This window comes from Anomaloglossus baeobatrachus, chromosome 5 (genome assembly GCF_048569485.1).
Source record: "Anomaloglossus baeobatrachus isolate aAnoBae1 chromosome 5, aAnoBae1.hap1, whole genome shotgun sequence".
Lineage (NCBI taxonomy): Eukaryota > Metazoa > Chordata > Amphibia > Anura > Aromobatidae > Anomaloglossus > Anomaloglossus baeobatrachus.
The window spans coordinates 480,927,615-480,954,561 of NC_134357.1; positions in this window are offsets into that span (position 1 = coordinate 480,927,615).

A 26,947-nucleotide genomic window follows, 5' to 3' on the forward strand; every position below is an offset into this window, starting at 1 on the left:
TATATATATATATATATATATATATATATATATGTGTGTGTGTGTACATATTTGTCTGGTCACAGAGAAGCATATCTCTCAACTTTATAGCCCTTACAAAGTAACTTTCCTCCTATTGAAGCCCCTAGATTCCCCTTTCATTGCGCCCATAAAGTGTGATTCCAACAAAAGTGCCCCACAAACACTCCATGATATCCCCACAGTGAATTCCTCCACATGCCCAGTATAATGACCCTACTGTACCCCTGCTCTTCTATCCGGCAAAGTATGGTGACCCCAACACAGTATGATTCCCCAACTGTGCCCCCAAACAGCCCTCCATGCAGTATAATGGGCTTACATACAGTATAATGGTTCCCAACACAGTGTCATGCAACAAACGTGTTCAGAAAAAACCGAGGTATGAAGCACAACAAAAACACCAGGAACAACGGGGAACACAATAACAACGGTGGGACCTGGCACTAGTGAAAGGGTAGCTGGAGACCTCCTAACCTCACCTGAGTTGTGTCTACTCTCCTAACCAGTCCCTATTCAGTCTCCACATTGTCACCGAGGAGCACCCTGGGTCCCTGAGAAGCCCTTACTAGTGAGAGGCAAGTGAAGTTCACTAGACCCACTCCTGCAAGACAAGGGGTTATAAGAAACAAACAGGGGGTAAACAACCAAAATGGAGCGGATACAACTTCAGGACAATCCATAGCAGCTTCCTTCCTCCAAGGCGGCTTTCCTATAAATGGTTTGTATAGTCAGCAAAGCTTGCTGGGATACCTGGCTACTTAAGCACAAGGGGTGTGTCTACAAAGCAGGTGCAGCTGACCTCAACTGCAGGAGAGCTGCAAACAAAAAAACTGGCATTAACTACTTCAGTGCTAAAGGAAATAGTGATGAGCGAGTACTAAAAAGCTCGGGTGCTCGAAGCTCGGGCCGAGCCTCCCAAGATACTCGTGTACTCGGGCCGAGCAACGAGCCCAATGTTATCCTATGGGAGACCCAAGTATTTTTGTGAAATGACCCCCCGGCAGCATGGAGAAACCCTAAAAATGTCACAAAAGTCTCAGAAGAGTGCTCAAATGACATGGCAACAGCATGGGGAAGACCCCTTGAAGCATTTATCACTGAAAAGTCACAGCTGTGAACAATTTTGTCCGCGTTTTACGCCATTTTTACGGACTCACCAGAAAACCTTCCAAAATGACCCCAAAATGATTTTTCATGGCAGAAATGTTAAGGGCACATACCCAATAGTGAGATAGAGCTGGTGTATGTTACTTTTTGAGATTAATACATGAAAGATTTTACGTGAAAACATTGTGTGGCACTCCGATGTCCCTGAGAAGAGACGTACATGAAGGCCTCTTGAGTCTAATGTGCCCATTTTGAGGAAGTGAGTCTTTGTAGTATTTTCCTTTGCCAGGGCAGTCCAAAATTGTGAGGTTCACCAATGCCCCTGCATACAGACGTGCATGAGGGCCTGTAAACCTGAAGTGCCCATTGGAAGGAAGTGGGTCTATTGTAGTATAGCCCTTAGGCAGGGCAGCCAAAAATTGGGAGGCTCCACGTTGTCCCTGGGTAGAGACGTGCATGAGGGCCTTTAAACCTGAAGTGCCCATTGTAAGGAAGTGGGTCTATTTCAGTATAGCCCTTTGCCAGGGCAGCCAAAAATTGGGAGGCTCCACATTGTCCCTGGGTAGAGACGTGCATGAGGGCCTCAAAACATTAAGTGTCCATTTTAAGGAAGTGGGTGTATTATAGTATAGCCCTTAGGCAGGGCAGCCAAAAATTGGGAGGCTCCACGTTGTCCCTGGGTAGAGACGTGCATGAGGGCCTTTAAACCTGAAGTGCCCATTGTAAGGAAGTGGGTCTATTTCAGTATAGCCCTTTGCCAGGGCAGCCAAAAATTGGGAGGCTCCACATTGTCCCTGGGTAGAGACGTGCATGAGGGCCTCAAAACATTAAGTGTCCATTTTAAGGAAGTGGGTGTATTATAGTATAGCCCTTAGGCAGGGCAGCCAAAAATTGGGAGGCTCCACGTTGTCCCTGGGTAGAGACGTGCATGAGGGCCTTTAAACCTGAAGTGCCCATTGTAAGGAAGTGGGTCTATTTCAGTATAGCCCTTTGCCAGGGCAGCCAAAAATTGGGAGGCTCCACATTGTCCCTGGGTAGAGACGTGCATGAGGGCCTCAAAACATTAAGTGTCCATTTTAAGGAAGTGGGTGTATTATAGTATAGCCCTTAGGCAGGGCAGCCAAAAATTGGGAGGCTCCACGTTGTCCCTGGGTAGAGACGTGCATGAGGGCCTCAAAACATTAAGTGTCCATTTTAAGGAAGTGGGTGTATTATAGTATAGCCCTTAGGCAGGGCAGCCAAAAATTGGGAGGCTCCACGTTGTCCCTGGGTAGAGACGTGCATGAGGGCCTTTAAACCTGAAGTGCCCATTGTAAGGAAGTGGGTCTATTTCAGTATAGCCCTTTGCCAGGGCAGCCAAAAATTGGGAGGCTCCACATTGTCCCTGGGTAGAGACGTGCATGAGGGCCTCAAAACATTAAGTGTCCATTTTAAGGAAGTGGGTGTATTATAGTATAGCCCTTAGGCAGGGCAGCCAAAAATTGGGAGGCTCCACGTTGTCCCTGGGTAGAGACGTGCATGAGGGCCTCAAAACATTAAGTGTCCATTTTAAGGAAGTGGGTGTATTATAGTATAGCCCTTAGGCAGGGCAGCCAAAAATTGGGAGGCTCCACGTTGTCCCTGGGTAGAGACGTGCATGAGGGCCTCAAAACATTAAGTGTCCATTTTAAGGAAGTGGGTGTATTATAGTATAGCCCTTAGGCAGGGCAGCCAAAAATTGGGAGGCTCCACGTTGTCCCTGGGTAGAGACGTGCATGAGGGCCTCAAAACATTAAGTGTCCATTTTAAGGAAGTGGGTGTATTATAGTATAGCCCTTAGGCAGGGCAGCCAAAAATTGGGAGGCTCCACGTTGTCCCTGGGTAGAGACGTGCATGAGGGCCTCAAAACATTAAGTGTCCATTTTAAGGAAGTGGGTGTATTATAGTATAGCCCTTAGGCAGGGCAGCCAAAAATTGGGAGGCTCCACATTGTCCCTGGGTAGAGACGTGCATGAGGGCCTCAAAACATTGTTCCCATTGCAAAGGAGCGGGTCTCCTGTCGTTGTAATGTCCATTCTGCAAAGAATGGGCGAAAAAATTTACCACTGGGGGTATACCTGAAACAAAGGCCTAAGTATTGCAATTTGTAACGGTCATCATCATGGTGGCGCATGAGGAGAAGGAGGAGGAGTCCAGCGATTATCCAAAGTCCAGAAGTGTGTACCCATGGGTGAGTGGAGGTACATGGCAAACTTTAAATTCCGCTCTCATTTGCTGGTGGTGTGGTGAAGTCTGGCCCAATCCAACCCTTGTTCATCTTGATCAGAGTCAGCCTGTCAGCATTTTCAGTTGACAGGCGGGTGCGTTTATCTGTAATGATTCCACCTGCGGCACTAAAAACACGCTCTGACAAAACGCTAGCAGCAGGGCAGGCCAGGACTTCCAAGGCGTAGAGAGCCAATTCATGCCACGTGTCCAGCTTGGATACCCAATAATTATAAGGCACAGAGGAATGTCGGAGTACTGTTGTTCGATCTGCAAGGTACTCCTTCAGCATCTGGGCAAACTTAGGATTTCTTGTGGCACTACCCCGCACCTCAGGGGCTGTGGTACGTGAGGGGCTGAGAAAACTGTCCCACATCTTAAAGACTGTTCCCCTACCTCTGGCGGATTGGACTTGTGCCTCTTTCGGCTGTACGCCTCGGTTGTCCACTGATTCATGACCTATGCCGCTAGCGTTTTGTGAGGGGAATGCTTTGCCTACTTCCGTGAGTATGGCCTTCCGAAACTGCTGCATTTTGGTTGACCTCTCCTCCACGGGAATAAGAGACAAAAAGTTCTCCTTGTAGCGTGGGTCTAACAGTGTTACCAACCAGTAATGATTGTCGGCCAAGATGTTCTTAACGCGAGGGTCACGAGACAGGCAGCTTACCATAAAGTCAGCCATGTGCGCCAGACTCTTAACAGCCAGGACTTCAGTAGCCTGACCAACAAGATGACTGAACATGCTGTCCTCCTCCTCCTCCTCCTCCTCCTCATCTACCCTGTCCTCTGGCCAGCCACGCTGAACCGAGGATATGACTGGTGTGCATGTCATATCCTCAATTTGGCCGGAGAGTTGCTCCATGTCTTCATCCTCCTCCTCGTCATAGTCCTCCACTGCACGTTGTGATGAGACGAGGCTGGGCTGTGTGTTATCACCCACACCCACTACTGTTTCTTGCTGCAACTCATCGCGCTCCGCCTGCAATGCATCATGTTTGTTTTTCAGCAGAGACCGTTTTAGAAGGCAGAGTAGCGGTATGGTGACGCTAATAATGGCGTCATCACCACTCACCATCTTGGTGGAGTCCTCAAAGTTTTGGAGGATGGTACATAGGTCTGACATCCATCTCCACTCCTCAGGTGTTATGTGTGGAGTTTGACCCATTTCCCGACGGCTTAGGTGATGCAGGTACTCAACAACTGCCCTCTTCTGCTCACATATCCTGACCAACATGTGCAGAGTTGAATTCCAACGCGTGGGGACATCACACACCAGTCTGTGAGCCGGAAGATGCAAACGGCGCTGAAAGCCGGCAAGGCCGGCTGAAGCAGTAGGTGACTTTCGAAAATGTGCAGACAGGCGGCGAACTTTTACCAGCAGATCAGACAGCTCTCGGTATGACTTTAGAAACCGCTGAACCACGAGGTTGAGCACATGGGCCACGCATGGAACATGTGTCAGCTGGCCTCGCCTCAAAGCCGCCACCAGGTTCCGGCCATTGTCACACACGACCTTTCCTGGCTTTAGGTTCAGAGGTGTGAGCCAGTGATCTGCCTGCTGTTTCAGAGCTGTCCACAGCTCTTCTGCATTGTGGGGTTTGTCACCTATGCAGATTAGCTTCAGCACAGCCTGTTGCCGCTTTGCCGAGGCAGTGCTGCAGTGCTTCCAGCTTGTGACTGGTGTGGAGGGTACAGTGGATGAGGATGCGCAGGAGGAGGAGGAGGCTGAAGAGCATGACATTCCGGAGCTGTAGAGTGTGGGTGAAACACTGACTGAGGTAGGGCCTGCAAACCTTGGTGTGGGAAGGACGTGTTCCGTCCCTCGCTCAGACTGGGTCCCAGCTTCCACAATATTAACCCAGTGTGCCGTCAACGAGATGTAGCGGCCTTGCCCACAAGCACTTGTCCATGTGTCTGTGGTTAGGTGGACCTTGGGTGAAACAGCGTTGTTCAGGGCACGTGTGATGTTTTGTGACACGTGGTTATGCAACGCGGGGACGGCACACCGGGAGAAATAGTGGCGGCTGGGGACCGAGTAACGTGGGACAGCTGCCGCCATCAGGTCACGGAATGCTTCAGTCTCCACCAGCCTAAAAGGCAACATTTCCAGCGCAAGCAGTCGCGAAATGTTAGCATTTAGAACTGTGGCATGTGGTGTGTTGGCAGTGTATTTGCGCCTGCGTTCAAAGGTTTGCTGAATGGATAACTGAACGCTGCGCTGGGACAAGGACGTGCTTGATGATGGTGTTCTTTCTGCGTAGGCAACTGCAGGTGCAGGAGTGGAGGAGGCTTGTTCGCAGGCAGCATGGACAGAGGATTGGCTCGCATGCACAACCAGCGAAGACGTAGCAGTGACATCAGCAAGCACTGCTCCTCGACTCTGTTGTACTTCCCACAAAGTCGGGTGCTTGGCTGACATGTGCCTGATCATGCTGGTGGTGGTCAGGCTGCTAGTTTTGGTACCCCTGCTGATGCTGGCACGGCAGGTGTTGCAAATGGCCTTTTTTGAATCATCTGGATCCAACTTAAAAAACTGCCAGACTCGGGAAGACCTAACATTTGTACAGGCACCTTGTGTCATCGTGTTGTTCCGGGGAACGGTTGCCTGACTTCTGCCTGGGGCCACCACCCTGCTTCTTACTGCCTGTTGTGATGCTACGCCTCCCTCCCCCTGTGCACTGCTGTCCTCGCTCTGCATATCCTCCTGCCAGGTTGGGTCAGTTACTGGATCATCCACCACGTCGTCTTCCTCTTCCGCACCCTGCTCCTCCTCCTGACTTGCTGACAATTGTGTCTCATCATCGTCCACCACTTGTTGAGACACGTGGCCAACTTCGTGAGAACGTGGCTGCTCAAATATTTGGCCATCTGTACAGACGATCTCCTCATGACCCACTTCAATATGAGCTGGCGAGAGGCCAGAATGTGTGAATGGAAACGTGAACAGCTCTTCCGAGTGTCCAAGTGTGGGATCATTAATGTCCGAGGAGGACGTGTACTCAGCCTGGTGGTAGGAAGGAGGATCAGGTTCAGAAATGTGCGGTGCAGTATCACGGCTACTGACACTTGACCGTGTGGAAGACAGAGTGTTTGTGGTGGTGCCAATCTGACTGGAAGCATTATCTGCTATCCAACTAACAACCTGTTGACACTGGTCTTGGTTCAAGAGCGGTGTACTGCTGCGGTCCCCAAGAATTTGGGACAGGATGTGCGAGCGACTAGATGTGGCCCTTTGTTGTGGCGAAATTAGAGCTTGCCCACGACCTCGGCCTCTGCCTGCACCACCATCACGTCCACTTCCTTGTTCCTTGCCAATGCCCTTGCGCATTTTGCAATGCTGTGCACTGCTGACGTGTATATTCACTACTTGTGCGTTATATCAAAGTGTGTGGAAATTGCACACAAGTGCACCTGTACGCTGCCACCAACAGGCACACACGTGCGGTTTTAAAAACCAAGCACGGACGCAATAATAACCTAACAGGTTTTTTTGGGGAGCGACAATTACAGACAAGTCAGACACTATCTGGACTGTTTTACACTGTGTACACCAGCCCCAGATATGATGAAGGCTGGTATACGGTCACCACTACCCTGCCTGCCTGCCTGCCTGTATACTGGTACAATAGTCCTGACAAGGACTCTTTTGGTCACTAGCCTGTATTCAGACCTGGCTATACCCTGCCTGTATATAGCAACAGTAGTCCTGAGAAGGACTCTGCTACTGTACTCCGACCTGGCTATACCCTGCCTGCCTGTATACAACTAGAATAGTCCTGAGAAGGACTTTTGGTCACACTGTTTGCAGCCCTGCAACTGAAAAAGCTATAAAGGGCCGCAAAGCTTTCCCTGAATCAGCGACACTCTCCCTGCACTCACTGTCTGGATAGCTGTGAGCAGAGCACAGCGCGCCGGCCGATATAAAGGCTCGGTCACGCTGTGCAGGCCGGCCAATCACTGCAATTCCACAACTAACAGGGCTGTGGCATTGCAGTGGTCTGCCAGCCAATCCCTGCATGAGGGCTGGCTCTCAAAAGAGCGCCAACATGCAGAAATGAAGACCACGAGTACAGCACGAGTATCGCGAGATTACTCGGTCCCCGCCGAGCAGCCCGAGTACAGCGATACTCGTGCGAGTACCGAGTAGTGACAAGCATGCTCGCTCATCACTAAAAGGAAACAAAATGACATTTAAAACGCAGAGCCCTGGATAGAGATAAGGAGCTCCAATCCTCAAGCTGCCATGAGTCTCCAAAAACAAGGAGACAACCATGACAGTACCTCCACTTTAACGAGATGTCTCCGGACGCTCATGACTGGTATTATCGTCCACCTCAAATGTGAACATGTCCCTCTGGTTACCAGTAGGCAGCAACACACACTTCCGGAGCAAGGACCTGTGAACTACATCATGGGTTTAAGGTGCTGGGGAAAGGTCCAGCTGCACGACCATAGGGTTAAGAATGTTAGTTACCCTAAAGGGACTGACAAACTTTGAGTCTAAAGCCCCAGACACACACTTCCACCTCGTGTTTTTAGTGGGAACACACACACAGTCATTCTTAGCCAGGTGTGGACCTGGACGTTTATTAGCACGCGTGCACCTGGTAATAGCAGAGACACTTCAGACTGTTCTACCTATAGCCACCTCTGCTATGATGATGAACTGGGACGTGTAGATTGAGGAGGACATGTATACAGCCCGGTTGTTTCCCTCTACCCGACCAAGAGGACACGGCTTTTTGCAGATGTAGTTGGCTTAGGTGGCTTAGGTATTATTAGACACGCCCTGATGTAGTGCTCCTTATCCCCACAGTAGAAGCAGGACCCAGACCCACAACGAACAGCAAGCGACTCCGTCTGAGGGGAGGCTCCACTAACTGTATTGGTTTGTCGGCTTGCACCAGTGGGAGCTTCTCTTTGGGGAAAACGACAGGGGACAGAGTCCTGGAGGGTTTCTCCCTGAGGCGTCGATCCACCCAAATGGTGTGCACTATGGCAGCCACCAGTGACTCCGAGGCGGAGTATTGCACCAGAGAGTCCCGAAGCCTACCTGATAACCCCTGGCAGAAATTATTACTAAGCGCATGGTCATTCCATTGGGTGTCAGTGGCCCACCGCCAGAACTCTGAACAATATTATTCCCAGCTGGAGCATTCGGAGTTTTGATTCCGAGACCATCAGGGTCGCCATACACAAGGGCGAAAGCCACAAAAAAATCATTCCCCGACCGTAATGATGGAGAGTCGGTCAGCAGAGAAAAGACCCAGAACTGGGGATCTCTCCTCAACAGAGAGACAACAATCCCCACTTGCTGGTCCTCACTTCCTGAAGAATGAGGGTGGAGCTTGAAGTATAGTTTACAGGCTTCCCTGAAGGTGGTAAATGTATCCCTCTCTCCAGAAATCTTATCCAGGAGGGTTATATTAGATTCTGGTGTGCCAGGGCATGCACAGATGTGGCGCCCCTGAGGCTTCAGTCGCCACAGGGTATTGCATCTGCCTTAAGGTGCAGTACTTATCCTGGGTAAGAAGAATTTAACCACTGGTATTCATAGCTTACACAACATCCTCTGCTCATGGTTTACACAACACAGCCAGCAGTTACACAACCCAGGGGGTCAAAATAGCAATAATAATAAAGTAATAAAGTGTTATATCTATAGCGCCAACATATTCCGCAGCGCTTTACAATTCAGCGGGGACATGTACAGACAATTTGAGACAATACAAAAAAAAAATTAAGATACCAAGAGGAGTGCGGGCCCTGCTCGTAAGCTTACAGTCTATGAGGAAATAGGGGAGGCACAAAAGGTGAATGGGGGAGAAAAGCTTGTTATATATGGTCCGGCCATTGATTTAAAAGGGTATTCAACACCAGCTGCATGAACCCGTCATTGGCCAGAATTTATACCGTACAGGGGGCAAGAATTGGAAGTACATTTTTTGTTATGAGGGCAGAAAGGGTCTAGATTAGATCAGGGCAATGAGGTGATAGGCTAGTCTAAAGAAACGCGTTTTTAGGGCCCGCTTAAAGGTGTGGATGTTGGGAATTAAACGGATTGCTCTTGGTAATGTGTTCCAGAGCATAGGCGCAACTCGTGAGAAATCTTGAAGACGGGAGTGGGAGGTTTGAATTGTTGAGGATGTCAGTCTTAGGTCATTAGCAGAGCGAAAGTCACGGGTGGGGTGATAGACAGAGATGAGGGAGGAGATGTAGGGTGGTGCGGAACCATGGAGAGCTTTGTGAGTGAGAGAGATAAGTTTATGTTGGATTCTGTAGCGGATAGGCATCCAGTGCAATGACTGGCAAAGAGCAGAGGCATCAGTGAAGCGGTTGCAGAGGAAAATGATCCTGGCTGCGGCATTCAGAATGGATTGGAGAGGGGAGAGTTTAGTAACAGGGAGACCAATTAGTAAAGAATTACAATAATCCAGGCGAGAATGAATGAGAGCGACAGTAAGAGTTTTTGCAGAGTCAACGGTAAGAAAAGGTCGAATTCTCAAAATGTTTTTGAGGTGGAATTGACAAGAAAGACCGCCTGGGATGAGTGCTTCAGAGCTATCCCGGGGAAGGAGAGAAGGAGAGTGCCAGGACATCATGGCCTTGTAGGACCACGGTGGCAGAGCTCCCTTTGTTAGGACCAGGCAGACTGGAAAGGACCAGGCAAACTGGAAAAGACTTAGAGAACCAGTAGACGACCGGGTGGAGTTGGTGAGACAGAGGAGCAAATGGTAGCTAGAGGGGACCGGCGCAGTCAGGGTGCAGAGCCCTAGGGTAGAACATACTCCACATTGGACTACCAGAATCTGCAGGGAAGGGGGATTTCATGTCCCATTGCTCACCACCACAGAGATCCCGGGACACAGCAGCATATAGAGACAGGAGTCAAGACCACGGTCGGGCCCATAATTGCTTTGTGCTGCCTGCGAACGGGATTGTAACTAAAGCCAGAGGACATTGGGGTCCCCAAGTAGCTTCACGCCATGGGGATCCACACTACAAGACGCAAGGAGGAAGGTCTCACACGCTCCACAACACTGGTGGTGACCTCTGATTCATCCAGGATCGGCTGGGGCCCAGCACGGTGGTGACCGATACCCTGAGGGCAGCATCCTAAGAACTGTGAGTAAAAGACCTGGACCCACAACCGCTGTCTCAGCCTCTTATTACCGGCGCCGGCGCCCCGCGCTTCGGAGCTAACAGCCCTTCCCCCCATCGCTACCGTTCTCCCTGGGGTTTCCTCCACCTGTTGGGAGCTTAACTACCTGAGCTGTGGTAACATCAGCTCCGAAGGAGAGCAACATTTCGCAGCGGTGGCTAATCCCTGGTCGCGCACCAAGGGTGGTGCTGCAAAGCAAAACCCCCATCCCCTTGCACCCTCTTTTCATGTAGATGACAGGACCACGGAGCCAGGTCAGGCCAGTCACAGCAACCCCAATACCACTGGCCCAGTGACGGGTATCCCTGCAGGCCCCGTGTGGCACTACACAGACACCAAAAACCCAGTAGTTTGGTGCAGCTGCTACACAACCTCAGACTGCATGTCCGAAAACTGCTGAGAAAGGGTCTGCAATAGCTGTGCACATACCGCAGCCTGAATCATAATGACGCAGGAAGTCCAGTCTCACCATCCACTACAGTTTTCAGCATGAGACTACCTTCATTTTATACACAATCAGCTTAGTTATCTCATACATAAATTTGACTTGCAACTATTTAGCATATGATTAGTTATGCAGATTCTTGTCAAGTCACTTCATTGTTACTGTTTTGTTCCTGGTGGCGGAAAAATCTTTTACTTTCTGTATACTACAAATTACAACCCGTTCTCACATTCCCTAATAGCTTAGTTTGTTATTAGGCTAATTCCCAAGCGAACGGTCACTGGCTCTAATTGATGAGCAGCCATGAAGAAGATTTCGTAAGAAAAGAGTAAAGCGGGCTTTACACTCTACGATATATCTAACGAGATGTCGGCGGGGTCACGTCGTAAGTGACGCACATTCGGCATCGTTAGTGATATCGTAGCGTGTGACAGCTATGAACGAGCAGAAATACTGACCTTCTCGTTCATCATTGACACGTCGCTCATTTTCTAAAAATTTAACGTCCATTTGTTCAATGTTCCCGAGGCAGCACACATCACTCCGTGTAACACCCCGGGAACGATGAACACAGCTTACCTGCGTCCTGCCGGCAATTCTGAATGAAGGAGGTGGGCGGGATGTGTACGTCCCGCTCATCTCCGCCCCTCCGCTTCTATTGGCCGGCCGCTGTGTGACGTCGCGGTGACGCCGAACGTCCCTCCCCCTTCAGGAAGTGGATGTTCGCCGCCCACAGCGAGGTCGTTTGGAAGGTAAGTACGTGTGACGGGGGGGTTATGTACCGCTCCAGGGCTCGGCCGGCTGCCGAGCCGCTCAGATTAATGCTTGTCGGTGGGTGGCTCGAGGTCCTGGAGACAAAGATCTCGGCCTCCAGGCCGGGCTCGAAAATGAACCCCCATCCATGGTGGGGATCAAACTTGCATACCTGCCCCTCGTACTTCGGGCCCCGTACCCGGTAGGTGGCGGTGCGTCGGCCCTCCTTCTCCTTGATGGTCCGGGCCAGCACCTCCGCCTTCTGCCTCTCACGGGCCGCGATCTCCCGGCCCAATGGGTTTTGCTGCCGCTCCCAGTACAGAGCGTCTCCTTGCTCCCTCTGCACAGGGGTTGGGCCCAGCGGTGTTCCCCTGTGCCGGCTACGACCGGCACCTTCTGAGCTAGGGAACCCCGCTGTGTCGTGGTCTGCTGTGCTGATGAAGTGGCCGCAGGTCTGACTGCGGCTGAGTTCCCATAATCTGCGCCAACAAAATCCCCACGCTCAGATTTTATGTAAGGGTACATTTCTTTACTGGTAAACATCTCAATGACACACGCAGCTGGCTTAGCAGCACACATAACCGGGGTTTGCTATCCGGGTCTTTAACTTCAGACGCGCAGCGCAGAACACAAACAAAACAGCAATGATAAACAAGAATTCTGTCCCTGACTTGCCCTATAGGTTATATTACCAGTCCAAAACACAAGGAGGAAGGGCTCCCATGTAGCAGGCCTGGACTCCAGACAGACAACAGAGGACTAGCTTACAGTCTCTTGGTATGGAGGAAGGAGACGGTCCGGAGGTCCCTTGAGTCCAGTATCCCGTCTGCAGCAGTTCTGGCAATCCCTCACACTTCAGCGATGAGGGCAGTCCGAGGCAGGTCGGTTCAGGTCCAGCTCCAGTAGCTCAGTGTCCTTTTCCCGCACTTTTACTTCCTGTACAAGTGCCTGAGGGAGGGGATCAGATTTTACAGCGTACACCCCTCGAGCAGTTTCAGCACTTGTCCACAAGGTGGCAGCACCATCCTGTGTAATGTCAGTCTCCATGTCCATTTTAATCACAAAACAGTCAGAGCTGCTCGCCTCGTTACATATCCCCCCACTGAAAGGTTGGCATTCCCTGTCAACATTCACAGGTTCCAAGGCAGCGAGGACTGAGGCTGTGGCAGGGGGAGGCTGAGAAGCGGACTATACATACTGGTCCCTATAAGACTGTCCAGGAGGAACCCCGGCAGTGGTGCGGGTAGTACGCCGCAGAGGTTGGTTTCCCTCCACTCTACCACCGGTTACACTCTCTACCTCCGTCAGTTCCCTAGAGGGAGAGCCAGTCTGAGCAGGCGGGTAATCAGTCCCGGAGTCAACAAGGTCACTATGCTGAGTAATATCAATGGTGTCAGTCATGTCAGCAGTGTCATCCTCACCGGGTACTGTGGTCAGGGGGTCAGGCTGGGATCGGCAGGGGCGCAACATATTCCGATGCAAGGTGCGAGAGTTGCCGCTATCTTCGCCCCGGACTCTGTACACATGACCATTGGGGTAGGGGCGCTCAACTACCCGATAGACTTCAGCTTCCCACTTAGCTCGGAGTTTTCCTTGAGGCTTCTTAATACGAACCAGGACTAGCTGTCCTACTTCTAAGGGTTCTTCCTGTATGGGGAGCGGGTCAGCATGTCTCTGGCCCCGGATTTGTTGGCCTACCAGTCGGTATACAGTTTCCATCTTCTGACGGTGAGTGTGTAGTCAGGATGGATAGGTACCGCCGGTATCTTTTTCAGGACTGGTCAGGTTTAGGTCATGAATCCCTTTTCCTGGGCGGCTAAAGAGAAGGGTGTGTGGGGTAAAGCCTGTCACGGAGTGGACTTGATTGTTGTAGGCCCACACTAGATCTGGGAGGAATTGGGGCCATTGGTCTTTCTTGTCATCGGCTAAGGTGCGGATCAACTGGAGTAGAGTCCGGTTAAAGCGCTCACACGCACCATTCTCCTGTGGGTGGTAAGGGGTGGTTCTGGACTTCTGGATCCCATACATCCGATGCAGCTCCTCGATAATTTGACCTTCAAAACAAGCCCCCTGATCAGAGTGCAACCTCTCCGGACACCCATTGACCTGGATGAACTGTTGACAGATGGCCCGCGCAGCTGACTCGGCAGTCTGATCTTTGGTAGCAACAGCAACTGCGAATTTTGTGAAATGGTCTACCATAACCAGACAGTATTGGTAGCCACCACTCGCCATCCCAATCGACAGGTAGTCCACCATCAACAGCTCAAGGGGCCGGGATGTCTCAACTGCTTGGACAGGTGCACGCTGCTCAGCGGACTTGTAAAGCTCACAGGTGCGACAGGCTTGGCAGACATCTTCAACCAGCTTGCGGAGTCCCGGACAGTAGATGGACTGTTGGATCCACCGGAAGGTCTTGTCTATCCCAAAGTGGCCGTTCCTCTTGTGTGCTTCTCCCACCATCTCACGGGCCATTTGGGCCGGCACTAAAACCTGTAGGCACTCCTCCAGCATGTGGGATAGGAAGATCCTACAGTATAGCACTCCTTCTTTCAGAACCAGATGATCCCATTGGCTGAGCAGGGTCAGGGTACTGGTGGACAGTCGTGACCGCGTGTCAGAGGACGGCTTCTGCTGCTGCTTCACCCATTGTTTGAGTAGGGCACATTCAGCATTCCGGTCCTGGATTCTGCACCATTCCTGGGGGGACAATGGGGACCCTACTAGAGGGCCAGCCTCATCCACAACATACTGGCGACAATCCATCATCTGCCGGGCTAGTCTTGTGAAGTCAGGCATCTCGTTTCCTTCCAGCTCCTCGTCCCGGTCCTTAGTGGGCGAGGGGGATGTCCTTCTGGACAGGCTGTCCGCATTCTGATTTTCAGCCCCAGCTCTATATTTAATCTTGTAGTTAAACTTGGAGAGCCAAGCCATCCATCGCTGCTCCATAGCCCCAAGTTTCGCATTTTCTAAGTGGGCCAAAGGGTTGTTATCCGTCAGGACTAGTACTTCTGTCCCCATCAGATATCCGGCAAATTTCTCAGTCATTGCCCACATCAAGGCCAACAGCTCCAGCCAGAATGAACTGTAATTGGTGGGATTCTTTTCACCTTCATGTAGGGACCTACTGGCATAGGCTACAACACGTTCCTTGCCTTCTTGTACCTGTGAGAGTACTGCCCCCAGACCCTGTAGGCTGGCGTCTAGTATGTAATTGGAAGGGCATGGTGTAATCTGCATATGCCAGGATGGGGGACGACGTCAAGGCACCCTTTAGAGCTTGGAAGGACTCTTCTTGGGTAGGTCCCCAATTGATGAGTCGTCCCCTGGGACTGTTGGTGGTTCCTCAAAGCAGGTCGTGCAGTGGTGCGGCAAGCCGGGCGAAGTTCTTGACGAACCGGCGGTAGTAGCCTGCCAGTCCCAGGAAAGCCCTGACCTCCTTGACAGTTGTGGGCTGTGGCCAGTCTCGTACAGTGGCTATTTTCTCCGGCGATGGTTGTACACCTTCGGCCGAGATCCTGTGGCCCAGGTAATCGATCTCCTGCTGTAGAAGATGGCACTTGCTGGGTTTCAACTTCAAGCCATGTTCCCTTAGCCTCTGGAACACGCGGCCCAGCTTCTGTAGATGTTCTTCGAACATGGCTGAATAGACCACAATGTCATCAAGGTAGATGAGGGTGAAGTCGAAATTGAAGTCTCCCAAGCAGCGCTCCATCAGCCTCTGGAAAGTTCCCGACGCGTTGTTCAGGCCGAAGGGCATCCTGTCAAACTCATACAGACCCATGGGTAGGATGAAAGTGGTCTTTTCTCTGTCCTTTTCGCTCATGGGTACCTGCCAATAGCCGCTGGCCAGATCCAGGGAGGAAAAGTACTTGGCTTTCTTCAGAGCCATCAGGGATTCTTCGTTCCTCGGCAAAGGGTATGAGTCCCGAATGGTGCAAGCATTCAGGCGGCGGTAGTCCACACAGAACCTCAGGGATCCATTTTTCTTTTTAACTATTACCACCGGTGCAGCCCTGGGGCTCTGGCTCTCTCATACCACTCCGGCATGGAGCATGGAGTTCAGGAGGTTTTTCACTTCTTGGTATTGCTGGGGGGGTATCTGCCGGTATCTCTCGCGGATAGGAGAAGCGTTACCTGTAGGAATCTTGTGTTGGACACTGGTGGTGCATCCAAAGTCGGTGTCATGCCGGGCAAAGGACGCCTGGTGTTCCTGCAGTAGTTTTTCCACCTGGGACACTTCCTGTTTAGAGTATTGGGATGTATCCAGCTGACACTTCTCTAGCAGCTCCTTTCCAGCTTCAGTGTCATCTGTGGCGGTGGCCGTGGCGGAGACAGTCACTGTTCAGTCTCCCTCTGCCGATGGGGCAAACTGGAGGGGGCCCCTGGGATTCACCTCTGTAGGTAGGGTGTAGACTCTGGCGAGCTGTATCCCCGCTTCTAGGTCGACGCCTACACTAGTCGTATTGCTCAGACGGACAGGGATCCTTCCCCTCCTCACGACAGTCAGAGTGCGAGCGACTAATGGGTTCAGTTTTCCCTCCCTTGGGGTTTGCGGCTCAATCAGTACCTCCACGCCTTCAAGCGGTCTTGTGGTGCTAAGGGGTAGCGAGATAATTGTCTCCTTTTCAGCCGGTAAGGTGATCCTAGTGTGGCGAGGCATGGTGATAGTGGCTATGGGCCGTTGTTCCTCTGCCATTTGCTGTAGGCTGCAGGCTCGAACCACTCTTTGGAATGCTTGGCGGGTGGCCCTGTGTGTGGTAACTTCCTGCCAGTACTTGAGTCCCCGCTTGGTAAACAATACCAGGTCTAGGTCTTTCAGGATGTTCATCCCAATAATCATGGGCGTTTCCGAACCGAAGCCTTCTTTGACCACGGTTATCCCCCTCTTCCCGAGGTCCTGTCCACACATTTCGGTGCTCATCCAAGCTACTCCCGTTACTGGAATGGGTAGATTATTGGCCGCTTTGATCTTGATGACGGTATTCGGGTCATAAGCAGCCCGTGGTTGTAGATATTTCTCGTAAAACTGCTCTGAGATGGTGGACACCTGGGATCCAGTATCCATTAGTCCTTGCACGGCAACCCCCTCTAGCATTACTTTCAGTGTAGGGCTGTTTGATGCAAGCTGGCTCCTTTGTTGGTTCCTTTTCTCTTTGGTCTTCCTGGCCGAGTGAGCCTCCTCAGCCGGGGTGTCTAGTTTAAAGGTGCCCGCTGTTGAGAGGCACGGCTTGGCGGTTCTAGTGAATAGGCCTGGGGCTCCATCCGCTGTTTTGAGTGAAACTCCGCTTGCTGGGGTGTTTGAGAGTCCATTCGATGGAATGGCTTCGGGTCGGGTTGGAAGGAGTTCTGGGGGCAACGGTTTGCTCTGTGACGGGGATCACCACATGTCCAGCACTTTCCCATAGGCCGGCTAGGTTGCCGTCTCACTTGCCTATCTGCCTGTCGGTCTAGTGTGAGCTGCAGCACCTGCTTCTGTAAATCCACCACCATCTGCTTCAGTTCCTCTGTGTCGCTGTTCGGAGTATTTGTACTGTACATGGATCTGCAAGTAGCGCTATAAGTCTCTGTTCCCGTAACAGGTCCCCTAGAACATTCTATGGCTTCTTGTTTAACCTCAGCAAATGTACGGGCTGGATTTATCCGGAGTAAGTCCTGCAATGAGCGGTTGAGATACGGATCTCTCAGTCCTATTACAAATTGGTCCCTCAGCACCAGGTCGCAGGAGAATGTACCAGCTAGATTTTCTCCATTTTTGCAGGCTTGTTCCAGCAGTACTTGGAGGGCGTTCGCATATTGGGGAATGTCCTCCCACTCGAGCTGTGTACGCTGGAAGAACATGTAGCGCAGTGTTCCCAGGTATCTGGTCGGCCCATAGGTGTTCTCTAGCACCCGCACCAAGTCATCTAATGTACTACGCTGGCCCCTAACCGTCTCCAGTCTGACCGTCGTCCATGCCTCCCCCTCTAACGTCAGCATAGCCATTTCCGCTAACGTCTTAGGATCAACATTATACATTTCCCCCACTATCCTAAGTTGTTCCGCCCATTCAGGTACAGGGTAATTCCGTCCGTTAAACTTTCTCACTTGATTTACAATAGACGCCGGAGGAGCTGTCTGACTATAAGCTACCACCGGGAGGGAATTTGCTGGTCACAGATCCTGCCGACTATGCCAGATGAAGTGGCCGCAGGTCTGACCGCGGCTGAGTTCCCATAATCTACGCCAACAAAATCCCCACGCTCAGATTTTATGTAAGGGTACATTTCTTTACTGGTAAACATCTCAATGACACACGCAGCTGGCTTAGAAGCACACATAACCAGGGTTTGCTATCCGGGTCTTTAACTTCAGACGCGCGGCGCAGAGCACAAACAAAACAGCAATGATAAACAAGAATTCTGTCCCTGACTTGCCCTTTAGGTTATATTACCAGTCCAAAACACAAGGAGGAAGGGCTCCCACGTAGCAGGCCTGGACTCTGGGTAACCAGCGGCGACTCCAAGGGAGAGAAGTGGGAAGATCTTCAGCCCTCTCAACAGAGGACTAGTTTACAGTCTCTTGGTACGGAGGAAGGAGACGGTCCGGAGGTCCCTTGAGTCCAGTATCCCGTCTGCAGCAGTTCTGGCAATCCCTCACACTTCAGCGATGAGGGCAGTCCGAGGCAAGTCAGTTCAGGTCCAGCTCCAGTAGCTCAGTGTCCTTTTCCGGCACTTTTACTTCCTGTGTAACTTCCTTCCTAAGTGCCTGAGGGAGGGGATCAGATTTTACAGCGTCCACCCCTCGAGCAGTTTCAGCACTTGTCCACAAGGTGGCAGCACCATCCTGTGTAATGTCAGTCTCCATGTCCATTTTAATTACAAAACAGTCAGAGCTGCTTGCCTCGTTACACTACCTTGCAGCGGCAACCCCGCGACGCCTCAGCCGAGGCCTGGGATCTGGGAACGGCCAGTGCTTCCCGCCGGGCCTCCTTCTGGCAGGGATCAACCTCCATCTTGGCCGGGCGGACTGCCGGAGCCTTGGGCAGCTGGGGCGCGGTCACTTCCGGGACCGGCGGGATCACATCGGGAGAGGGCACCCTCCGGGAATCAAGCGGAAGCGGGATCGGTGCGGGCCGAACAAGCAGCCGTCCGCGGGCTGATTCCCCAGGTGGGTCCTCACAGGCGGACGGGGCGGAATCCGCTGCTGGTGTCGGGGGCAGCGGACCGAGCAGGGGAGCAGCGGCAACCGGCACGGGCGGTGAGGGAAGCAACATGGAGGACACGGGCAGACTGGGTCCCTCAGCTGCAGCGGACATAGGGGCGTGGGTCGCTTACCAGCTCTCCAAAATTTGCCCCCAGTTCTTGCACCCGCACGGCCGCGGCTATCTCCTCCATCTCGGCCACCCATCGTTCCATTAGGAACCGCACCTGGGCTTTTAAGCGGCAACACATCAGGGTCGTTTGGGCTTTCACCCACGCCGCTGTTCCAGGTGCGGGCTCCGGGAATTCTGGCTTGCCTGACGGAGCGCACATGATGCACTTTCGGGGTCCAGGAACACAATGGGTGGCAGAGTCCTGGAGTCCCTGCCCTTTATCCCTTCGGTCACATGAGGTAGGATCTTCACCCGCCGCACTTGGTCTTTTCGGGGCACTCTGCTTTCTTTTTGCACTGCTCTGCTCTCAGGGGGCGGGGCTCTACTTTCGCACCCTTTTTGCTTGGAGAAGACGGCTTGGGCGGGAAACTTCGCGCCACAGGATGGTGACAAGATGGCGGATTCTCCAATTTTTCAACGGGGACTCCGCTGACGATAACTTCAAGGCGCACTTCCACAGGTAAGTGGATGGGTTCTATCCTGTTCGTGACGCCAGAAGAGTCGATGTGTACCGCCCCGCGTGCTTGGCTGGCTGCCGAGCCGCTCGGATCCATGCTCATCGGTGGGTGGCTCGAGCTCCTCACGGACCCGGGGGTCATGTCGCTCTGCAAGGGGGTTGGCGCTACACGTAGGGACTTCGGTGGGGAGGTCCACGGCCGGAGCCGTGGTCGTTTGTAGGGGGTTTGAGTTTGTGACGCCACCCACGGGTTGTGGTGAATGGATGGACACCACCGCTGCCGTTGACTAGGCTCCCGGGGATGGTGTTGCGCAGCTTAGTGTTGACCCCTCCGTGGGTAGGGGGAATGATGGTCCCGGGGGCCTGAGGGAGGTGCTGAGGCGGGGGATTGGATGCGTGCTGGGGTGTCGGTGCGGTGCGGCACGGTGCGCGGCCCGAAGGCACTGTTGTACTCACTATTACAAACACGCTGGAGTCTCTGGTAAACCAAACAAGATGGTGAACGATGGCCGCAGCCGGCTGCAGTTTTCCCCATATCAGGTTGGTGGTTTCCGCCTTTCTCCTGCACCTCACTTATGTAGAAAATATCGACTCCTATGCCTGAGCAACGGTAGTCCACTCCCCGGCTTCGTGTGTGCCAGGAGAGCCCCTTTTGCCCGCAGACGCTGGCCTATCGGGCCTCTATGCCTGGGCGGTGGCATTACCCTAATGGTTGGGCTGTTGTCTTCAGTTGGGTCTTAGGTGGGATAGGTCCTAAAGTCCAGTCCTCAATCAGTTGATTTGACTCAGCCTGGTTGTTTCTGGGCCTCGTACTGGGTCTGAGTACCCCTCCTGGTTCTCCGGATTCCAATCGGTTCCCCGGTTCGGTACCGGCGGACCACCGCCCGTCCCCGGTCCCTACGGTTCCACCGGCTGTAATCCCAGCTCCTATGGCAGGCCTGGACACAGGTCTGCCCTTGAATTTCACTCCACTCCACTCCACCGTCAAAGCTCAACTCCTCTCGACTACTGTTTTTCCCGCCTCCTGGCCTGTGAACTCCTTGGTGGGCGTGGAGACCATCGCCTGGTTCTGCCCCCCTGGTGTGAACATCAAACCCAGAGGGAGGTGACAAGGGTTTTGTAGTTTGGCTGCTGTCACCTTATTCACCTTATTAAGGAAGGGGGGCGTGTGTGTAAGGGACTACCTGTGACAACCTGGCTAGTCCAGGGCGTCACAGTTACAGCATTGTATGACACGATTGTATGACACGGGCAAGAAATTGCCCGTGCCGCACAAACGATGGGGGCGGGTGCGATCGCAAATGCAAATCGCATGACATATTGAAACGTGTAAAGCAGGCTTAAGAACATCATCTAGCTCATCGATAGCAGTCTCTCAGCCAAGAAAATTGCCAAATTACACCATGTGAGAGCCATGACAGTTGGAAGAACAAGAAATGAAACCCATCTATCCATTCAAAAGCCAAGAGGTGGATGTCCAGGCAAATATCAGAGTCAACAAGTCGTCTCATCACAAGGTCTATCAGTTCTGGGCTGACAAACATGGTGGTGGAGGCAGCTTGTATGATTCTTAATAGTGAGATCACAGATGTCCATGCAAGCTCTGTGTGACTGATGGACTGTGGAATGGTGGCCTGAAAGAGGGTTAAATGTTTCAACTTCAATATTGTCATAGGAAGCGTTGGCTTGAGTTAAAATTTAGATTTGATTTTTAAGAGCAAAACAGTAACAATGCAGTGACATGAAAAGAATCTGCATAACTAATCATATGCTAAATGGTTACAAGTCAAATTTATGTATGAGATTACCAATATGATTGTCTATAAAGGGAAAGTAGTCTCACACTCAAAGCCATATGACCCAACCATGCCAGATTCAGCAAGACTGTCTTGATTTGAGGACTCTCTCCCACAGTCCTGTTGCTTACTGCTTTTATCTCCTCCCCTCAGTGCATTGAATAAATTAACTCAAGAGCAGTGCATACATTACATTATCATGGCTTTGGCTTAGCTTGACAGCTAGAACCCATGAGCTGTTTGTCCATAGGCAGCAGTTCTACCATTTAGCCACTGCCTGTATTGATAGGCAGGGGAGGTTTTGGAAATCTTGACCTCTGTATTGCAGGCAGAGAAGCCAGAAGCAAATTATTCAGTTACATAGGAGACATAGAAATATATACACTGCATCTCTGTGTAGGTGAAGGGAAGAAAACTCAGATCCTTTTTTTCCCTATAAAACTACTATAGAGAAATGAGAAAAAAAATGAAAGAGTATAATTTCATTTTGCACCCCCAACTGGAATCAATCCAGCACCTTTCAAACACATGACAGTAGCCCTAGCTGTCCTAGCTGTTGAGCCACACATTCTGATGACATCAGTAACAGGATTTTATATAGATGAATAACTTCACAGCAGATTACACAGGACACAGAGATCCATTGTACAGAGCAGCATCTCAGTGTCCTGTGTTCTAGAAGGAGATGAAAAGAGATTTTTTTTTTATTATTTATTTGGGCAGGCAGGCGCCCATATTGGGAGCGGCGACCAAACCAGTTGGGCCGAGAGATCGAGGCCTGTGAGAAACGAAAGGCAGAGGTCCTGGCCCGCACAATCCGGGAGAAGGAGAACCTGAGGAGTGCCACTTACCAGGTGCGGGGCCCAACCCTCCAGGGCCAAGTCCGCCAGTTTGACCCCCAGCGTGGATGGGGGTTCATCTTTGAACCGGGCTTGGAGGCCAAAGCTTTTGTTTCCCGACGGGATGTCAACTCACACCTCCCGTTGGGCCATCCAGATCAGGATCTGGTTCCAGGAGATCTCGTAACTTACACCCGGCATTGCGGGGAGAGGGGTTGGTTTGCCCTCAGCGTTAAAAGGAGGGTGCGCCAGGATGTCCCGGAGTTCTCCCAGTCCCCTCCTCCTCCGTACAGCCCTGAGGTTGCCATCGAGGAGGAATACGAAGAAAATGAAAGCTAAAGGCAGCGGAACCCGGCTGCCAAAGTGGAACAGTCCCTGTTGGGACCATACTGCACGTCCCCGTTGGGACTTGGTTTTTGCCCCGTTTTCATAAAGACAAGGCCGAGAACTGGCAGGCTACCCAACAACTATTGGGCATGTAAATAAACCCCCCTTTAACCGGCCTTCCGGTTTTACAGCCTCCGGAGAGGCAGACTGGAGGATGGGCCTGCGGGAAATAGATGGCCGAGGCCCGCCACCACTGCAACCGGTGGCTGTCCTCCGGGTCAGGGGTCCCCTGGACGTGGGGCCTCTGAAAAGACGAGCAGATGTGAAACCCTGCACTCGTCCCGATAACGCCTGGGCCTGTTCCTGGACTGGGGAAAAGGGGTGCTGCCCGCTTCTTATGTGCAGCATCAAGGTTCAGGTTGTTTGGGTAGGTGACTGAAGGAACCGGTCCCGTTTCCCGTATTAATAAAAATGTTACCGTTTGCAACGTTTAAGTATGTGCCTCCCGTAAGGGAAGATCTAAAAAGCCAATATTTGAAGTTTATACTACTGTTAGTATACTTGTATTGTGTTCCCGTTTTTATCTTTCAGAAACAAAATAAACCGGTGATGGACGGGCAGCCCGCGGACGGTCTGCATTAAACCAAGGGGGAATGTGACGCCCTGGACTAGTCAGGTCGTCCCAGGTAGTCCCATGCACACACACCCCCCTCCCTGAAAAGGTGACAGCAGCCAAACTTCAAAACCTTGTCACCACCCTCCAGGTTTGATGTCCACACCAGGGGGGGTGGAGCCAGGTGGTTGGCTCCACCCACCGAGGAGTTCACAGGCCTGGAGGCAGGAAAAAGCAGTAGTTCTAGAGTAGATGAGATGTGACAGCGAAGGAGTGAGGTTCAGTTCAAGGGCAGACTTGTGACCAGGCCTGCCATAGTCTACTCAGGTGTCTGGATCGGAGCCCAGGCACCTCTGGCAAGGAGTCAGACAGTGGTGGCCACCTGCAGGAGCTGGGATTACAGCCGGTGGAACCGTAGGGACCGGGATCGGGCGGTGGCCCACCGGTACCGAACCGGGGAACCGATTGGAAACTGGAGCACCAGGATGGGGTACTCAGACCCAGCACGAAGCCCAGAACTGACAGGGCCGAGTCAAATCAGGACTGGACTTAAGGACCTTTCCCACACAAGACCCGTTAGAAGACAGCAGCCCAACCATACAGGGTAAAGCTACCGCTAAGGCATAAAGACCCAAAGGGTCAGCGTCTGCGGGCTAGGGCTCTCCCGACACCCAGCAAGCCGGGGAGCGGACCACCGTTGCTTAGGCATAAGAGTCGCAACTTTTACACAAGAGAGGTTCAGGAGAAAGGCGGAAACCACCAACCTGTTAAGGGGAAAGTGCAGCCGGCTGCGGGCCCCGTTCATCATCCCCTTTGGTTTACCAGAGACTCCAGTGTATTGTGTCATAGTGAGTACACCAGTGCCTTCGGGACGCGCACCGTGCCACACCGCACCAGCACCCAGTACGCCCCCATCCCCGCGCCTCAGCACCTCCCTCGGGCCCCCGGGACCATCACTCCCCTACCCACGGAGGGGTCAACACCAAGCTGTGCAACACCGTCGTCCCCGGGAGGCCTAGTCAACGGCAGCGATGGTGTCCATCCATTCACCACAACCCGTGGGTGGCGTCACGAACTTACATCCCTTACAAGCCACCGCGGCCCCGGCCGTGGAACTCCCCACCGAAGTCCCTGCGTGTAGCGCAAACCCCCTTGCAGAGCGACGTGACCCCCGGATTCGTGAGGAGCTCGAGCCACCCACCGTACGAGCACGGATCCGAGCGGCTCGGCGGCCGCAGCCGAGCCCGCGGGGCGGTACACTTGGACATCTTGTCCGTGTTCACATGTAGTGTAAATTCCGGGTTTTTCTGCATACTTTATCCCTCTTTCTATACTTCAGAAGTTGATAGGTATGGTTAGATGAATGAGGTGAGGTGATAGAATAGAGTAAAGAAATGTTTTTTTAGGCCCACTTCAAGGTGTGGATGTTGGGAATTAATCGAATTGTTCTTGGAAGTGTGTTCCAGAGAATTGGTGCAGCTCGTGAGAAGTCTTGGAGACGGGAGTGAGAGGTTCGAATTATTGAGCATGTCAGTCTTAGGTCATTAGCAGAACGGATGGCTCGGGTTATTTGATAGAGATAAGGGAGGAGACTTAGGGCGGTGTGGAACTGTGAAGAGCTTTGTGGGTCAGAGTGCTAAGTTTATATAGAACACTGTAGCAGATGGGCAACCAGTGCAATGACTGGCACAGGGCAGAGGCATCGGTGTAGCAGTTGTTGACAAAATGATCCTGGCTGCAGAATTCAGGTTGGATTGGAGAGGGAAGGGTTTAGTAATAGGGAGACCACTTAGTAGAGAATTACAATAATCCAGGCAAGAATGAATAGGAGTGATGGTAGATAAGTAGACAGTAGATAACACAGGATCCACCATTCAAAAGAGGTGATGTCCCAGGTCACCTACTCCTCATGTACAATAACTGATAACACCTCTATACCTCTATATACAGTAGATACACGGGATCCACCATTCCCAATAGGTGATGACACAACTCACCTCCTCCCCCTCTTGAACAATGATTGATTATGCCTATATATACAGTAGATAACACAGGGTCCACTGTACACAATAGGTGATTTCACAGCTCAGCTCACCTTCTCCTCCTGTACAATGACTGATAATACCTCTATATACAGTAGATAACACAGGATCCACTGTACACAATAGGTGATGTCACAACTCACCTCCTCCTCCTGTACAATGACTGATAATACCTCTATATACAGTAGATAACACAAGATCCACCATTCACAAGATGTGGTGTCACAGCTTACCTCCTCCCCCTCCTGTACAATGACTGATAACACCTCTATATACAGCAGAAAACACATTATCCACCAGTCACAATAAGTGATGTCATAGCTCACCTCCTCTCCTTCCTGTACAATGACTGATAACACCTCTATATACAGCAGAAAACAGTATCCACCATTCATAATAGATGATGTCATAGCTCACCTCCTTCTTCTGTACAATAACTGATAACACCTCCATATACAGTAGATAAAAGAGGATCCAGTGTACACAATAGGTGATGTCACAGCTCATCTCCTCCTCCTGTATAATGACTGATAACACCGCTATATACAGTAGATAGGACATGATCCACTGTGCACAATAGGTGATGTCACAGCTCACCTTCTCCTCCTGTACAATGACTGATGACACCTCTATATACAGTAGATAAAACAGGATCTACTGTACACAATAGGTGATGTCACAGCTCACCTTCTCCTCCAGTACAATGGATAACACCTCTATATAGAGTAGATAGGACATGATCCACTGTACACAATAGGTGATGTCACAGCTCACCTCCCCCTCCTGTACAATGACTGATAACACCTCTACAATAGGTCATGTCACAGCTCACCTCCTCCTCCTCCTGTACAATGACTGGCTTCTGCACAGGTCACAGAGCATGCCCACAACTCTCTCCTACAGAAGTCAATGTCATCTCACTATCATCCCAGGCAGGATTACAGTTAAAGCTAGAACCCCCTATCGATAATACAGAGTCCACCACCTCCTCTACCTCCTTGCACATTTATCTCTGCACAGGCCTCACACTAAACTTAAAAAATACGTCTTCAGAAGTCAATAATTAAGGCCTCATTCACACTGCAGTATTTTTGAGTCAGTGTAACTTACAGAGAAAAACTATAATTGAAAGATTGACACCTATTCTGTGTATTAGAGACACTGCTACTGATCAAAACCATTAATGTGTGAATGAGGCCCAAGAGATCGTTTTTGGATGTCCATAGTCCTTGTGGCTGCTGCAAAGCACATCTACAGTGGGGAAAATAAGTATTTGATATACTGCCAATTTTGCAAGTTTCCCCCCCTTCAATGAATGAAGGGTTCCGTAATTTTTATTGTAGGTACACTTCAACTGTGACTGACAGAATAAAAAAATCCAGCAAATCACATTGGATGATTTTTAAATAATTACGTTGCATTTTATTTCATGAAATAAGTATTTGCTACAATAGAAAAACAGAACTTAATATTTGTTACAGAAACCGCTTTCTTTGCAATTACAGAGGTTCTTGACCAGGTTTGTACACACTGCAGCAGGGATTTTGGCCCACTCCTCCATACTGATCTTCCCCCTATGTTTCAGGTTCGGGGCTGTCACTGGGCAACATTGAGTTTCAGCTCCTTCCAAAGATTTTCTATTGGGTTCAGGTCTGGAGATTGTCTAGGCCACTCCAGGACTGAAATGCTTCTTACGGAGCCACTCCTTAGGGTATGTGCGCACGTTGCTTTTTACCTGCTTTTTACCTGCTTTTTTGCTGCTTTTTCTTCTGCGCTGTTTAATGCCA